This window comes from Maylandia zebra, linkage group LG7 (assembly GCF_041146795.1).
Source record: "Maylandia zebra isolate NMK-2024a linkage group LG7, Mzebra_GT3a, whole genome shotgun sequence".
NCBI lineage: Eukaryota > Metazoa > Chordata > Actinopteri > Cichliformes > Cichlidae > Maylandia > Maylandia zebra.
Window position 1 is genome coordinate 59177725 of NC_135173.1, and position 17913 is coordinate 59195637.

Sequence of the window (17913 nt, forward strand, 5' to 3'; positions counted from 1 at the left end):
TGATCTAACAAGACTTGGTACCTGAAGAGCTCTGAACTCTCCGGGGGCAATAAGTTCTCTAGCGCCATCTTTAGACGAGCAAATTCCCCAGGATCATGGCGTGAGAGCTTGGGAATGCTTGGACAAGGCCCCCTGTAGGTCAAGAAAGGAGTAGATGAGGACGGGGGTGGAGTTGGCAGTGGTTGCAATGGAGGGGGGTGTGCTCTCGGAGCCGGCGCTGGAGGGTAGGTGATCCTTGGCTGAGGAGAAGTGAACCCTGGCCTAGATTCATGTGGGGGGATGATCTGACTCTCCTGTGCAGCCATAGACTCCCTCTTCAGATCCTGGAGCTCTTTCAGCATCGTATCGATGCGGTCCGCAACTGGACCCTGGCTGGAGACAGACTCCTCCTTGAACACAACAGGAGGAGGTGGTGGAGGCCAGTCCTCTTCCTCTTCAGCAGGGGGTGGCTGGAGATGAACAGCAGGGACTCTGGGCGGTGGACTGAGCTGCAGACTCTCTGCACGGTCCAGCAACTGCAGCAAACTAGCATGAAGGGCCTGGAAATTAGCCAGCCCGGCTCTCATCTCGTCATGCGACTGCTGGAACAGGAACCTTTCACGCTGTATATCTTCTAACTCTGCTCTCAATGGTGTGACATGGCCGTGTGAGCCGTCATCAGAGGGATCAGACGGAGGATGGTGGGAAGAACGGTTGTCGCCTCCTGTCCCACTTTCCTCCTGGTAACCTGCACCAAGCCCGGGGAAGTCAGTCTCATAAGCTTCATAGCGGAGGGGACGACGTACATTACGCCGTGGGCGCGCACCAAGAGCTGAGAAGTTCTGAATATCATCCATCTTGTTAGGGTAGAAGCAGCTTATATCCGGCTCGAAGGACCATTAATGTTGGGTAGATAGCTTGTACTGGAAGGACTGTAAGGTGCTTGTTCAGGTTTGCAGCTACCACTCCCCGGAGTGTCGGCCAGAACACTGCTCAAGGCCCGGATGAATGTTCAGAAGGGAGACAATGAAGACACCGAGGATAGTGCAGACTCTTGTATTGACTTCACACAGTTGAAGGTAACAGGGATTGTCAGAGGAGCAGGTATTGCATACAGGTTTAGGTGCGTGGGCATGGGGGTGTGTGTGTGTGTGTGTGTGTGGTCTGTTGCTCATTAATGCACACTTCTCACGGAATAACCAATTCTCTGCCGGTAATCTGGAGCAGAAAAGCTCAGGTGCTTTGCCCACGTTTCTCCCTGGACATAGTCTCTCATACAAAGCGGTGGGGTGACCTCTACTGGCCACTCTAAAAACTACAGGTGAACTAACAACTGAACAGAATAAAACCATAACTACGGGGCCTTTTGTACAGTTAGATATACCAAAGATAACTCATTCACAATAATGGGATGTGATAAAAGAATTGCAGACAAATTACATCTTTGTATCACTAACAGCTGTTTATCTGTTTCAGCTTTTCCCAGTCACTGAAGTCTTTGCCCACCATCACTTCTTGCAGCTCCTTTGGCCTGAAGAGTTTCACCAAATCCTGCTCACACACCAGGAAGAAGCCTCTCTTGAACTCCTGAAACACATTCTCCACTGATGTGTTGAAGGCATGATTCACGTAGGCATCCACAAACTCCTTCCTGTTTGGAAGATAAAAGTAGTGATTTACATCCACACTTTGGTCAAATCATGAACTGTTCTGTTCCATTTTGTTTAAAGAGTGGTCGCTTTATATCTCTGCCACTGATATTTTACTGTGGTTACTTGGCCCATGGTAATTCATTGTGTAGAAACCTGAAAATTAGTGGTGTGCTTCAAGGATATGCATTTGACCTCTTTCTGTTAGATGCTTCACATTGGCCACAAAAGAGTTTATGTAATAAAGCTTTGTTTCTATGTAGATGATATGCAGTTATATATTTCTGTAAGCTGACTTTACAGATCAGCTGCCTTTGTAGGCTGATGTAGAGTTATTAGATTAGATCATAATAAGTTATGACTTGTTATTATCTATAGCATGAAATCTTTTTTTTTCAAATATATGTCCCAGCTTTCATCACTTGTGACTCTATTGTACTACTGTACTCTTGCTTCTTCAAATCGTGTTAAGGAAACCTCAGACTGCAGTAATTAGGGATTTACTGACACCAGGTAAGCAATGTTTAGTGTAAAATACACATTTTTATTGTTCCAACAAATAACCAATGTTACATATGTTAAAGATTTGTTATTGGAAATAATTCAACCCCACCAGAATTAAACAAAACACAAAGAATAAAGTGATAAATAATACAGAAGTGCTCTATTGGATTGTATTACATAGTCAGATGTTTATAGCAATATAGTAGTTATAAAGCAATACATTCTCCTGTTCATGTTTGTCTGAGCATAAAAATTAGATTTGATTCACAAGAATTATAATGCAGCAGTAACTTAAATTATTGGATAAATTATGACATATTAAGAAAAGTCAGATAATTCTAAAGTGCCTTATGATGCTGATGCTGTTACACAGCTGTCTTATGTGGGGATGTTGAATTTTTTGCATTTGCTATAGTGTAATATTATTGTAATACAGTGTAAATTATCCTGAGGTACCACAGGAAAAAAAAAGATGAGTTCCAAGAGTAAAAATAAATCTCATCCCTCCTCCTCGGCTCAGACACAGTGCACGCTCCTTTAGAGCTGCATACGATCCACCATCACAGTGTGAATTCTGTATCTGCTAGCAGGGCCTCTGTCAGTCTGTCTCACATGATCTCCTTAGTTGAGTAAAAAGGCAGATACAGATTAGAGTGACATGTCTCTGACTCAGGGAAGTGCTGATCACAGGTGCCGCTCTGAATAGCAAAAACCTTCATCTTGACCTGGTCAATGACAAAAATAGGAGCTCTCCTGTAACCAGTCAGGAACCCTGAAGAACAACAATGGAAAGAAAATATAATTTTACTTATCTTATTTTTTTTTGAAAACTTTTACATACATCTTATCATCATCACATCACAGGAAAAAGTATTTTTGCATATTTGTCACATTTATGTGTAAAAAGTAAATACAAAACACAATTGTTAATTTATAATTTCATTCATTAAGGGAAAAAAATATTCAAGCCTAGCTGGCCCTATGTGAAAAAGCAATTGACCTCTAAATGTATTAACTGGTGGAAGCATCCTGGCAGCAAGAACTGCAGTCAAGTGTTTGTAATAACTGGTAATGAATCTTTACATAGCTTTGGGAGGAATTTTGGCCCACTTTCCTTGGCATACGTTTTTGTACTTTGAACAAGCATAATAAAAACAGAATTAGGGCTTTTTTTTAAAGGCTTAACGAGGCTATGAAGAATCTTTCATTTCCATCCATCCATCTTCATCCGCTTTATCCGAGGCCGGGTCGCGGGGGCAGCAGTCCTCCCTCTCCCCAGCCACCTCCTCCAGCTTATCCGGGGGAACTCCAAGGCGTTCCCAGGCCAGCCGAGAGATATAATCTCTCCAGCGTGTCCTGGGTCTGCCCCGGGGCTCTAGAATTCGCAATTTACAGTTTACAGGTGAAGATTTTTCCGCAATTTTTGTGAATCGCCTGTTTTTAACTTAAATGGGGCATGCCTGGAACACCTCACCCAGGAGGGCCCATCCTTGTCAGATGCCCGAACCACCTCAACTGGCTCCTTTCGATGTGGAGCAGCAGCTGCTCTACTCTGAGCTCCTCCTGGATGGCCGAACTTCTCACCCTATCTCTAAGGGAGAGGCCAGCCACCCTTCAGAGGAAGCTCATTTCTGCCGCTTGTATCCGCGATCTCGTTCTTTTGGTCACTACCCACAGCTCGTGGCCATAGATGAGGGTAGGGACGTAGATCGACCGGTAAATTGAGAGCTTTGCTTTTACACTCAGCTCCCTCTTCACCACGACGGACCGGTGCAGCGTCTGCATTACTGCAGCTGCAGCCCCAATCCGTCTGTCGATCTCCGGCTCCCTTCTCCCATCACTCACAAACAAGACCCCGAGATACTTGAACTCCTCCACTTGGGGCAGGAACTCATCCCCGACCCGGAGTGGGCACTCCACCCTTTTCCGGCTGAGAACCATGGCCTCAGATTTGGAGGTGCTGATCCTCATTCCCGCTGCTTCACACTCGGCTGCGAACCGTTCCAGTGTGAGCTGGAGGCCCTCACCCGATGAAGCCAACAGAACCACATCATCCGCAAAAATCAGAGATGAGATTCTGAGGCCACCAAAGCGAAAGCCTTCCGCCACTTGGCTGCGCCTAGAAATCCTGTCCATAAAAATTATGAACAGAACCGGAGACAAAGGGCAGCCCTGGCGGAGCCCATCACCCACCGGGAACAAGTCCGACTTATTGCCGGCAATGCGAACCAAGCTCTTGCAACGGTTGTATAGGGATCGAATGGCCCGTAGCAATGGGCCAGACACCCCATATTCCCGCAACACCTCCCTCAGGACACCCCGAGGGACACGGTCGAATGCCTTCTCCAAGTCCACAAAACACATGTAGACTGGTTGGGCAAACTCCCATGCACCCCACCCTCAAGTATCCTGGAGAGGATAAAGAGCTGGTCCAGTGTTCCGCGACCAGGACGAAAACCGCATTGTTCCTCCTGTATCCGAGGTTCGACTAACGGACGAACTCTCCTTTCCAGCACCCTGGCATAGACTTTCCCAGGGAGGCTGAGGAGTGTGATCCCCCTGTAGTTGGAACACACCCTCCGGTCCCCCTTCTTAAAGATGGGGACCACCACCCCGGTCTGCCAGTCCACAGGTACTGCCCCTGATCTCCACGCAACATTGCAGAGGCGTGTCAACCAGGACAGCCCTACAACGTCCAGAGCCTTCAGGAACTCAGGGCGGACCTCATCAACACCAGGGGCTCTGCCACCAAGGAGTTGTTTAACTGCCTCAGTGACCTCGCCCCCGGAGATTGGCGGGTCATTCCCCTCATCCCCAGACTCTGCTTCCTCCTCGGAAGACGCGTCAGTGGGATTAAGGAGGTCCTCGAAGTCCTCGAGGTCCTTCCACCGCCTGACAATTTTCTCAGTCGACGTCAGCAGCACTCCGCCAGCACTATACACAGTGCAGGTAGAGCACCGCTTTCCCCTCCTGAGACGCCTGACGGTTTGCCAGAATTTCTTCGAGGCAGTCCGAAAGTCTTTTTCCATGGCCTCTCCGAACTCCTCCCACACCCGAGTTTTTGCTTCAGCCACTGCCCGAGCCGCATTCCGCTTGGCCTGTCGATACCTGTCGGCTGCCTCCGGAGTCCCACAGGCTAACCAAGCCCGATAGGACTCCTTCTTCAGCTTGGTGGCTCCCTTCACCTCTGGTGTCCACCATTTGGTTCGGGGATTACCATTCACATAGGCCTCCACAAACTCCTTCCTGTTTAGGAGGGAAATTTTTAAATCAGCAAATATTTCACCGAGACAAAGGTGCTGCAGATGAACCTCACAAGCACGTCATGTTTTATATGCTTACTTATTTTGACTTGTCAGTGGCTTTCCAGGAGTTTGAGGATCCAGGTCAACATCTATTCCATCCCAGTTTATCTGTAAATTAGTTATAAATCAGATGAGTTTAGCTGCAAAACCTGAGAATGAGACAGATTACTGATCATCTTCTATAGTAAAACACATACCCAAAAGTCCATGTAGAGATTATCCAGAACATCATCTTCATAGTTTAAGATGGTCTGCAGAGTCCTTTAAAGAAATTAAAACAAAAAGTTGTATTAAAAGAAGTTCAACTATGTACATTTTACAGCAGTCACAAGTTACTGTAACTTTTGACACACGACAACTTAAAATACATCCATCCATACATTTTCTTCTGCTTGTCCGGGGCCAGGCTGTGGGACCAGCAGCAGCATGTGTTACTGAAATGAAATGGATACTTACCGTCCTACAGTCGGGCTGAACTCCATCATATCCTCCAGTGTCGGCTCTAAACTGAGTAGCTTCTTGAACAGAACCAGTGGGAATGGTAAGTGTATGATACACTGGTTGTACAAGGCCAAGCCACACAGTAGTCCAAACAGGAAGAAGTTTCTCTTGCTCTCTTCTGTTGCCTGCATTAATAAAAGTTCACTTTGGTTCTATTATTGCTTATCGTTAAAATTTCAATCCTTTAACCAATTTTATACAGTTGGTGGGCTCAGTTTTAAAGTCTTACATTGGAGGGAAACCATGCCAGGGTTTTGGAGTCATTGAGCATGAACATCCCAGATTCTTCTGACACCATTTTAAGAAACAGGTGGTGAAAAAGGTCTCGTTTGTAGACATCTTTGGTGTTTGGGTCCTCATCAAAATGGACCTGAGAAATAGAAATATTAGAGATGCTTCTGGAAAGAACAGTTGCAGAAGAATGGCTATGCATTAATCATCAGGGGAAAATCAATCAAATATTTACCACAAGGTGGCTTCTTGAAGTCGCTGTGAGGAGCAGCTGCCAGCTCTCTGAAGGTGCTTTCGAAAAGTGATGCGCGCTGCAGCTGCAGTTTAAAAAATTTGGGTTTTGACTGGGGAATCCATCCGTAAGGAAAAACAAAAAGCATCTGTGGAGGCGCCTGCTGTTCATTCTGCACGACAAAACAAAGTATCATGATTTTAAAATAAATTCTCTATTTAAATTCCAATTGTGATGTATATAAGGCAGCTGGTGAACCAAGTGAGCTAGACTGGCTCTTGCTTCTGTTCTGAGGTTCTGAAACTGACGCCTGCCTGAACTGTGAGTGAAAAGAGTGCTGAGAGAACTAAAACAAATAAAACAACAAAATGTTGGAATCTTCTGCAGCACTGAGGGCAGCTGCTGATTTATGATTGTATTCTGTTAGTTTATTTTCTGTTGTGACTCCTTTGTTTTTTATAGATGGTTGTTTTGTCTGTTATATAAAACTGCTGAATAGTGTAGCTTTAAAGTGCGATCACTAAAACACACTAATGCAGACTGGAAAATTACAAATTCTGCTATTGTTTTCCTGTAACAGGGTGGTGAAGTTACCTGAGTGAATGCAGAATTCATGTCAAAAACCAGCTTCTTTGATTTCAGATCCATCACAAATGGGTACTTGCAAAGAATCACAGGCAGATCATCTGCATTCTGGAAAAACAAAAAAACAACCCACATAAACAGTTAGTGAGCTTAACAGTGTGTTAACATGAATGAGTCATTTTCTGGGTTGACTGCCATCTTAGCAGGTTCAAAGTACTTGTTGTCAGCTGACCTCACCTTGAGTTTTGACTTTGTTCGCCAACGTTTGAGATCCTCCTTTAGAAACATCTGGCTAAGCTCGAGGCAAAAAGTTGTTTCTGGGATTTTCTTGTTTATCTCATTGGTCTTAAAACAAGAAGTGGTAGTATTTGTTATACTGGCTGTGTGAAAATCCAACTTTTTTTTGTTGAAAAGCTGAGCAGTAATACATTTAATTAATTTTTGATCATTTCTGATACTGACATAGTACATATGCTGGAGGATTAGCAGTACGTTTCTGGCTTGAGCGTTGCAAGAAGCAGACTTAAAGATTGGGATCCACGAGAGGGCCGTCTTTCACACCTGAACATATCTGATCGTGTCGGAGGGTGACAGTGAGGACCACCATTCCCCTGAGGATGACAAAGTTACAGTCAGCTCTTCACTGGCTGATATCATGGTTTAAGAAGTCTAGAGTGTTCGTTAGAATAAAATGCTATCATTTAATACATTGATGCATTTAAACAGTATATACTAATCCAATAAATACACTTTTAATAGACGTGCTGAAGGTTTTAAAGTTCTTAAAGTCTGCCTAAATGGTAGCAGCGACTGCATCAGCAAGCTTTTTGCTCTGTTGCCATCTGCATTTCTCTATGCATGCATGCAGACGTTCATTGAGAAGCAGGAAGATCCTCAATCCTTCCACTCCCACAGGGTTCATATCAACAGATGGAAGCAGCTGCAGAACAGCAGTCTCAGCCTGTTGATGCAACTTATTATTAATTAAAGGTTTAATTAAAGTCCACTTCTTACTTTTTTAGTTAATTACTCATCAGGTTACAAACGTGTGTTAGTCACATTCCAGTTCAATACCTCTGCAAAAACAACATCTCGAATCACCAGCTTCTCAAAACTTCACCGTGCAAGTGACAAGTCCAAACCGGAGTACTTTGGTGAAGTTTGGAAATGTTTATCTTTGCTGACATGAAGAAAATGACAAATGTGTATATTCAAATGTTAAATTCAACAGATATAAAGAAGTCGTGATCATGCTCATAAATGGTGTTCTTACCTCCTGTCAAGAAAGCTTTGATTCATACAGGATGGAGATGTGAGCATCCTGTGAATTTCCCTGTGAAGAGTTCATGAGGTTAGTCAGTAACACTAAGACTACAGTGTACATGCTGTGCAGCAAACCAGTTACATACAACAACAATAACAGCTGCTTTTGTGTTAGACTTACTCTTTTAGATTTTTCCACAGCTTTGGATTGTATGCAGAGACCCATTTGTCAATCATGTTATCAATAGAGTGTTCTGTCACCTTGTTCTTTGTGCCACTGCCTGACTCATGATCAGCGCCCTGTGAAAGAAGCAAAGGTTCATGTTTGGTTTAGACACATGACCTCACAAGTAGATATAACTGGTAAAGCCATGTTTACATCCTCCCACAGGTATCCTTACTGCAATGTATGCATTTGTGCTGGTACCTCATTAGGCGTGCATGTTGCAAATGAACTGTTTCCTCCTGCATAGATGTTAGAAATGTCTAGAATAAAAACAGATGAGAAATTATCTACCTAAGAGTGAACTGTACTGTATGGGATGGTTTTTCAGTTCCAGAAAGAAATATAAGATATAGCGACTTGCTCTTACAGTGGGCTTAATTTGTGACATTTAGGCAATAAACCTTTTTGTTGTTAACTGTGGTTAACTCGGTTATTTGGATCAAATTCAGGTCCAGTTTTATTTGCTTAAATTATTTTTTTTATCAGTACTTTAAAAACATACAGCAGAAAACCTAAAACCTGCCGTGAGTTCATGACATTTATTTTTAGATTATTTTAAGTTTTCCAGTATTTGATGCGTGGCCAAACATTTTGTCTATGATTATATTCAAGCCCTTATAGTCAGAATTACTAATTATTTTAAACTAAAGCTTTACCCAATTATCTATTGGGCTATTGGCTCATCTGTGTTACACCTGCAGCAAGTGCAAAGCCCAACAGTGCAGCTCCTCACTGGTGTCAGAAGACTCAGTACCTCTGAGTAGCACTTTTTATTGCTGCATAGTGAATATATGTGTGTGTCTTTGTCAGGTTTATAACCTCTATCTATACAGTTGGATGTGACACACCTTAATTATTACTCTAATAATAAAATTATTTAATTGTTACTGTTATTTTTGTGAAATTGTAAATTGAATCGACTCTTCTGTTCAGATAAATGTATTTACCATGTGGCAGTTGCACAGGTAGTGGCACTGATGCCTGAGTCTCGTCTCCACATCCCAGCTGCCCTTGTTCATTACACCCAAACGAGTACACCTTCTTGGATTCTGTCAGTACCAGTGTGTGACAGCTGATTGAGAAAAGAGTGCATGAAAAGGAAAGTCCACAATGTAAAACATTTTAACTATTGCATACAGGGAGAACCGGTCAACCGAGGATGCGATCGCCACAGTGCTGCACACATTACTGAAGCACTTGGAACACAGGAACACCTATGCACGGCTCCTCTTTGTAGACTACAGCTCGGCTTTTAATACCATCCGGCCATACAAACTCCGTCCCAAACTCCACCAACTGGGACTTAACTCCTCTCTGTGCAACTGGATTGTGGACTTCCTCACTAACCGTAGACAGAGTGTCAGAGTGGGTAAGAACACCTCTTCCACCCTTGTGGTCAACACCGGTGCCCCTCAGGGGTGTGTTCTGAGCCCTCTGCTATACACTCTCTTCACCCATGACTGTATTTCCTCCTGCGCGTCCAATCTCATTGTTAAGTTTGCAGATGACACTACAGTGCTCGGACTTATATCCAACAATGATGAGACAAACTATAGGACAGAGGTGCAACAACTAGAGTCATGGTGCCACGACAATAACTTGGTCTTAAACACCAAAAAGACCAAGGAGATCATTGTAGATTTCCGGAAGAGGGGTCATAACAACCATCTGCCTCTCTTCATTGGCAGTGAGGCGGTGGAGAGGGTGAGCAGTTTTAAATTCTTGGGGGTAACTGTGACCGAGGACCTGTCCTGGGGCAACCATATCACCTCAGTTGTACGGAAGGCCCAACAGCGCCTCTACTACCTGAGGAGACTGCGGAGCGCACACATTCCCAGATCTCTGATGTTGAACTTCTACAACTGTGCCATCAGCAGCGTTCTGACGTATGGATTTCTAGTGTGGTTCCCCAGCTGCACCAAGGCCGATCAGCAAGCACTCCAGCAGGTGGTGAAAGAAGCTGGCAGAATTATTGGAACAAGTCTGCCAGAGATCAGTAATATCTTCCCCACTCGCTGTCTGAGGAGGGTGCACAGTATCCTGCGGGACCAACATCACCCTGCGCGCCACCTTTTCCATCTGCTGCCCTCAGGGAGAAGGTACAGGTCTATACAGGCCAGAACATCCAGACTGGCCAACAGCCTGTATCCACAGGCTGTGAGGCTCCTGAACTCTCTGCCCCCCTCTCACGGACAATAACCATATCCAACTTCTTAATAGCAATGAACTGGTCTGCATTGGTGCATCATATCTTTATTCTCTTCCCCCTCCTGCCCCCCCCCCCCCCCCCCCCCCCCCCCCCTCTTTCTTAAATAGATAACTATCATATCTGATATCATATCTCACAGTACAATAATATTGAATGGGTTGCATTGTTGTATTTTGTCATGTTTCTCAGGTCTTTGTCTGAATTTCTACGAACATTATTGCTAAGGATTGTCTTATTGCATTGGAGTCACACTGGGTTAAATATGTACACTTGGGTTTTAAGGGGTATTTATTATTTTCTTCTTTTTTTTTTTTTTGGGTTGTATGGAAGCCCCAAACGCAATTTCATTGTTCTTGACAATGACAATAAATAAATAAATACTAAATACTAAACATCTGTGTTGTTGGTGGACCTCAGTATGATCACTCTGAAGATATAAGACAGAAGTTGAAGTTTCCTGTTCGCTCAGCAGTAAACGCTTTTCTTTTTCAATTACAGTATTTATGATATAATTATAATTAAATGTTACCTCCCACATGCAACCTTTGTGACCTTTGCCCCCCAGAGCTCTGCAACAAGCCGAGGACGCTGTTCATTTTGTAACGAGTTGTGGCCAAGCTGTCCATATTGACCAAAGCCAAATGTAAACACTGCACCGTCCTGAGAACCAGACAACAGTCCATATTAAATTTTTGCCATGTACATATAGTTATCTCAGGAGTTTGTGGAAAAGCAATCAGAAGCCAAAGAATAAGAAACAAAAAGGCACTTTCATAATTAATGCAAAATGAACAATGATAGTATGAAATTACTGGAATTTCTTCTTATTAAAAAACAGACAAATAAAAGAAACCTCAGTATAAATAACTGGAGTCAACTAGTGCGTTCATGTTCACAGTGTACACACGGGTGCTCACACACACAAACTACTCCCTTTTTGGCTCCTACCTCAAAGCACACTGTGCACTGTCGATCTTATGTGCTGCACAATAATGTTTAATATTTAGTATTTACAGTTATATTCCCATATATCATCGTGATGTTGTTTGTTCTATTGCTCTCGTTTTCTTCTGCTTGTTTTCTTTTTTCATTCTCAACAGGTGAAATTAAAAAAGAAAAGAAAACAAAACAAAACAAAAAACAATAACATGTAATATTTAGCATCTACTGTTAGCTAGTTTATTGTGATTGTGTTGTTTTTATTATGTTGCTCTTTGTTGTTTGTTTTCTCTACTGGTTTTTTATCTCCATACAGGTGATCCAGGTGTTTTGTTTGTTTTTCTTTTTTTTCTTCCCCCCTTTCTCACCATCTCTTCTCCCCTCTATTTTTCTTTCTCTCCCTCTCCCCCAGTCATGTCTGTCCCGTCTTTAAAAAACGAAAATAAAATAAATACATAATTATAATAAAGGGCAATCAAATGGACCAATATGGCAAGGCCATGATGATCCACTTGGTAAACGAAATCCACTTGGCATCTTTCTTGGCCTTCAGACAACAATTCTGATGGCTGAAGATCCAAACAGGACAGGCAAAAAAAAAAGAAAAGTAATTTATATGTCTACAAAACAGGTTCAGTTTGTAACTGAGAGAGTTACAAACAGCTCAGTAGTGCTGAATTATATTTCCAATAAAACACAATTTGTGACAGCACTGAGCAGCTCCTTCAGTGGGAGACTGCGGCACCCACGGTGTGGGACGGAGAGATTTCGCAGGTCTTTCCTCCCCACTGCTGTCAGACTCCATAATAAAGACTTTAACTGATCAAGCACACACATCCATACATATGCAATAATACTAAGTGCAATAATCCTTTCTGTCATCGTTGTATTTTTACTCAGTTGTATATAGTATTTGTATTTGTATTCTATTTTTATCTTATTGTATATTTATTTTATTTTATTCTACTGTATATAGTATTTTATTTTATTCTATTCTGTACAGTTGTGTACTGTATTTATTCTTATTGTATTCTAATTTTTGCCTCATAACTTTTGCACTGTCCACTTCCTGCTGTGACAAAACAAATTTCCCACGTGTGGGACTAATAAAGGTTATCTTATCTTATTTCATATGTTGTAGTAACAACACACTGCCACAAGATGGCAGCCTAGGCCTACTTTACCATGCTGTTCCAGTAAAAAAAGGAAAAGTGACAGAGCCCTGAAAGAGTGACAGTGACACTTTTTATGAACTCATCTGTAATGTGTCACCTTTTCTGTAGAATGAAAAAGTGCTTCCCTTCTTTTAAAGTAAATGCAGGCTTACAAAGATCCTCTAAACATGTTTCTGAAATAATCCTAAACACAATCATTAAATCAAAAATGCAAGAAACAATTTATTTAATCATTCTTTTTAACTTAATTCCTTAACTTAGTAAAACAAAAAAATAGACAAAAACTTTTCTGCTGTCTCACCTCTGTCAGTTTTCATGCTTTTGCAAGAACAGGTGGAGGTGCAGGTGGAACTTTGACTTCACTGCGGTTTGTATGTGCAGGCAGGAGTGTGACATCTCAGAACAGCAGAGGATTGTCGAGCACAGTGACTCCTGCTGCGACGCCCCTGTCTGACTGTCCTGAGCTCTTGGTCCTCAGCAGACGGCCCACACACTCATTCATCACCATGTCTTTACCCTGCCTGTAAGAAAACCAAGAAAAGGCTAACATTAGAAACAGCCACCAACCAATCCCTTTTACTCCACCACCCAAAAACCAGTGAGAAACACTAGCTAGTATTAACTTGGAATCAAAGTCCACTAATCCCCAGGCTCCCACCATAACATACAGTCCAACACAAACTCCACAAACTGTCTTGCTTCAGCTGACTTTCCTTCACCTTCTCTCCAGACAATCTGTTGTGCTCTTTTCAGCACAAAGCCACACTCCTGCTCACTGATCCTCACCTCTTTTTAACCTAGTCTCACAACTTTGTCCCATAGCTCGCACATCCTTTCCACCTCCATCTTTCTTCCCAGCCAACTGATACATATCTTTTGTCCTTCCTTAAAAGCCAGCCTAAGAAATACGATTTTATAAACGCCCGATAAATGAAACTGTCATTTTCAAAAATCGCATCATCCAAATTCATGCAGCGTGGCTAAATTAAGAATGAATAACAAACCCGAGCTTCCTTGCTAACATGATTAACAGCTAAATACTATCACAGTGGAGGTGTAAAATTACTGCTAAAATAGCTCATATGAACTCTGATACTGGACTATGTATTTATCAAAACAAATGATCTGATATTACAAACTAATGATTGCTTTTTACAGTATTAGCCCAGAGTGATGTAAGGCAGGGTGGTTAGTCAGCCATAACCTGCTGACAACTTGTATCTGGTAGCTTTTTCACATCCTGATCAATGTTGTTGTCAAGTGTGTCTCATATACACTATTATCTCAGTCACAGTACAGCATGCATGAATCACAGTAGATACACAGTAATGCAAAACAGCAGGCAGTCATGTATGTGTCGTCACTGTTTTGACTGAATGCTGCATGTGTGTGCAGATCCACACATGCACTGCTTAAACTTCCCTAGTTTAACAAATGGTGAGCAATAAACAGAAGTTTTCAACCTTTTTAAAGATGCTTCTATCCCCCCTGCTGTACCTCCTACTTCTCGCTAAGACTTCAAGACAAACCGTTCTGCTACTGACAAGGCCACTGATACTGTTTTGTCCCTCTCTGGACCCTGAAGACGAGCACAACCACAGAGAAATAAATCAGAGGAATAAAATCCAAATGATATTGCTTACACTGAACAGCAACACCCAGGTGAGGATTATGTACACAGACTGACACAGCGACAGGTCTGTTGTCACTTATATCAGCCAATCAGGGCAAGACTTGGTGTTCCTTTTTTTTTTCAAAAAGGTCTCAAAGACTTTAGAGTCAGACTTGTTACAGATCATCAACTTTTCTTTAATGTCAGGTGTGTTTCCAGAATCACTAAAAACTGCTGTAATAAAACCTATACTGAAAAAGGACAATCTTGACAAGACACAAATGAACAACTACAGGCCGATCTCAAATCTCCCATTTTTAAGTAAGATCATTGAAAAAGCAGTTTCTCAACAGCTCAATTACTTCTTAAAACAGAATAACTGCTATGATGCCTTCCAGTCAGGTTTTAGACAGAACCACAGCACTGAAACTGCTCTGACCAAAGTGTTCAATGACATATGTCTGAATACAGACAGTGGAAAAATGTCAGTCTTAGTTTTACTGGATCTCAGTGCAGCATTTGATACAGTTGACCACAACATATTACTCAAACGACTGGAGAACTGGACAGGTCTTTCAGGAACTGTACTAAACTGGTTCAAAACATACTTAGAAAACAGGAAATACTTTGTATCAATAGGTAACTTCACATCTGAGCAGACAAGTATCACATGTGGAGTTCCCCAAGGTTCCATCTTGGGACCCTTTCTGTTTAACATTTACATGCTCCCACTGGCACAGATTATAAAGAACAACAAAATAAACTATCATAGCTATGTAGATGACACACAAATATATATCACAATGTCACCAGGAGACCAAGGCCCTGTACAGGCTCTTGGTAAATGCATCGAGGAGATTAATGACTGGTTGTGCCACAATTTTCTCCAGCTAAACAAAAACAAAACTGAGGTAATAGTCTTTGGCGCCAAAGAAAAACGATTACAGGTCACCAGAGAACTTCAATCTATACACCTAAAAACCACAAACAAGGTGAAAAATTTGGGTGTAGTGATGGATGCAGACCTAAACTTAGAAAAACACATTAAGACAATAACAAAATCAGCTTACTATCACCTCAAGAATATTTCAAGGATAAAAGACCTGATGTCTCAACAGGACCTGGAAAAACTAGTCCATGCATTCATCTTTAGTAGGCTTGACTACTGTAACAGCATCTTTACAGGTCTACCTAAAAAATCAGTCAGACAACTACAGCTCATTCAGAAGCTCATTCTGCTGCTTGAGTCCTCACTAAGACCAAAAAAGTGGACCACATCAGTCCAGCTCTGAGGTCTTTACACTGGCTGCCTGTCCGTCAGAGGATAGACTTTAAAGTTCTGATGCTGGTCTATAAAGCTCTGAATGGTTTAGGACCAAAATACATCAGTGACCTCCTGACCCAGTATGAACCTTCCAGATCCCTCAGGTCATCTGGATCCGGTCTTTTATCAGTTCCCAGAGTCAGAACCAGACACGGAGAAGCTGCATTCAGCTTTTATGCTCCTTATATCTGGAACAAACTCCCAGAAAGCCTCAGATCAGCTGAAACACTCAGTTTATTTAAATCCAGGTTGAAGACTCACCTATTCTCAGCTGCATTTGAATAAAGCACCAAATCCACACTTTTAAGCTTAAATTTCAAAACTTATATTTAACTATTGATTTTATCTACTGTTCTGATTTTATCTGTTTTGATTTTATATACTGCTTTGTTTGTTTGTTTGTTAATTAGTTAGTTAGTTTGTTTGCTTGTTTTAATCAATTTTAAATCATGCTTTTTATTTGTTTTTGTTTCTAATGTCTCTGTAAAGCACTTTGAATCACTTTGTTGTTGAATTGTGCTATACAAATAAACTTGCCTTGCCTTGCTTTGCTTAGCAGGGAAAGAAATAAACTTAATGATAATGATGTTCCAGTTTCTCATGAATACGAATCACTTTAAGCAAGTCTGCAGGTTTCATTTTAGTGTTTTTAACTAAACTCTTTGATATAATCATTCTGAGTGCAAATCAAAAGGTGGACCTGTTCAGAAGTGTAGTTGTCAGGCATGTAACTGTTCCTGAAATACACCACAGTTTGCCGTCCCGTGACACTGCCCTACTTCTTTGAGCCTCTGGAGAACAACATCAATCCAAAACAGCAGACAGCCTTTTCAAATACTTTTCTCTAAAGAATGCAAATATGAAGTATTGTTGCTCCCCTTTGTTTCTGATAATGTCACTTTTACAAATTGTGTCCCATCAGCTCTCATGGCTGGTTTGGCTTTGAGGGTCAGGGAGGACAAAAAGCTATTAAGGACCTTTTGATCTGCAGCCCAGTTCTCCTCTAAAGTATTAAGGATGAAGCAACAGTGCTCCTCTTTGCTATTCTGAAATGTGTGTTAAACACAGTGTAGAAGGTAAGTAGAAGTTTACACATCACCATCAGCCATCATGCTAAATTTGCATCTTCAAAAGTCAATGCAGCCAGACTCGAACCTGATTATAAATGTTCAGGAGACACTGTTTCATGTTTAGTGTTAACTTAAATCACTCATCATTTACAGTATTACAGAGTTCGGGGTTATGGGTTAGCACTATCATGTTACCCGTAACTGTATTAACTATGGTAGTAACTTAACTAGCAGTGTTGGTCAAGTTACTTGAAAAAAGTAATCAGTAACTAATTAATGATTACTTCCCCCAAAAAGTAATCCCGTTACTTTACTGATTACTTATTTTCAAAAGTAATTAATTACTTAGTTACTTTTTAAAACCATGATTTATGACCTGAATAGGTAATAAAGCTATAGATCTTTCAGCCCAATTCTACTTTTTCTGCATAATCCATCATACAAAATGTAATCAAATGGAAAAGTCTCTTTTTAAAACTTGTTTTATTAGTTTTAATCTTTTAACTTTATGCATCAAGCAAAAATTAAATTATATGCAACATTCTGACTAGAAGAAATTTGTGGAAGAATCCGCGAGTCTCTCTGTGAATTTCCAATCCCGTAGTAGCGTACTCGGTGCTTGCTCGGAAGTTAAGGGTTTTTTTCGGTGTAAAAAGAAGTTTCTAAAAGTTTTTGTCACTTTTTACGGAATCAAACTCAAAGTAAGCTCAGTACTTCCACGCTTTAAACGCTGCACGGTCATACTCTCTCTGCACTCCTCCATAGATTATCCATTGTTGATCTGCACACAGCTGTTATTGTCATGAGGCACTCTGGCAAAAAAATTACGGTTTTAGTAACGCAGTAACGCAGCGTGCTTACGGGAAAGTAACAGTAATCTAATTACCTTTTTTGCAATAGTAATCCCTTATATTACTCGTTACTTGAAAAAAGTAATCGGATTACAGTAACGCTTTACCCCGCGTTACTGCCCATCTCTGGCTGTGAAACACTAATAAAAAATGATTAACTCAAGTTTTTGCTGCTAAAGTTGGTTCTATCAGCTGCTGAATCACAGGATGTACTTGGTTATAGTCATTTATGCATTTTGGGTTGCTTTAAATAAATAA

The 17913-nt window shown here is 41.6% G+C and overlaps 1 pseudogene across 1 annotated transcript; it reads right to left on the reverse strand.

The window, feature by feature from the left end:
• Window positions 1–1431: 1431 nt before the first annotated feature.
• LOC112435080 (uncharacterized) lies at window positions 1432–13388 on the reverse strand (annotated as a pseudogene). The gene is made up of 18 exons (XR_013099248.1): window positions 13100–13388; window positions 11214–11344; window positions 9423–9547; window positions 8677–8735; window positions 8431–8549; window positions 8260–8319; window positions 8061–8166; window positions 7449–7597; window positions 7224–7331; window positions 6996–7094; window positions 6405–6573; window positions 6168–6308; window positions 5894–6063; window positions 5635–5698; window positions 5475–5545; window positions 4795–5378; window positions 2745–2904; window positions 1432–1630 (listed from the first exon to the last, which is right to left on the reverse strand). The product of XR_013099248.1 is annotated as an uncharacterized LOC112435080 (transcript).
• Window positions 13389–17913: the final 4525 nt, after the last annotated feature.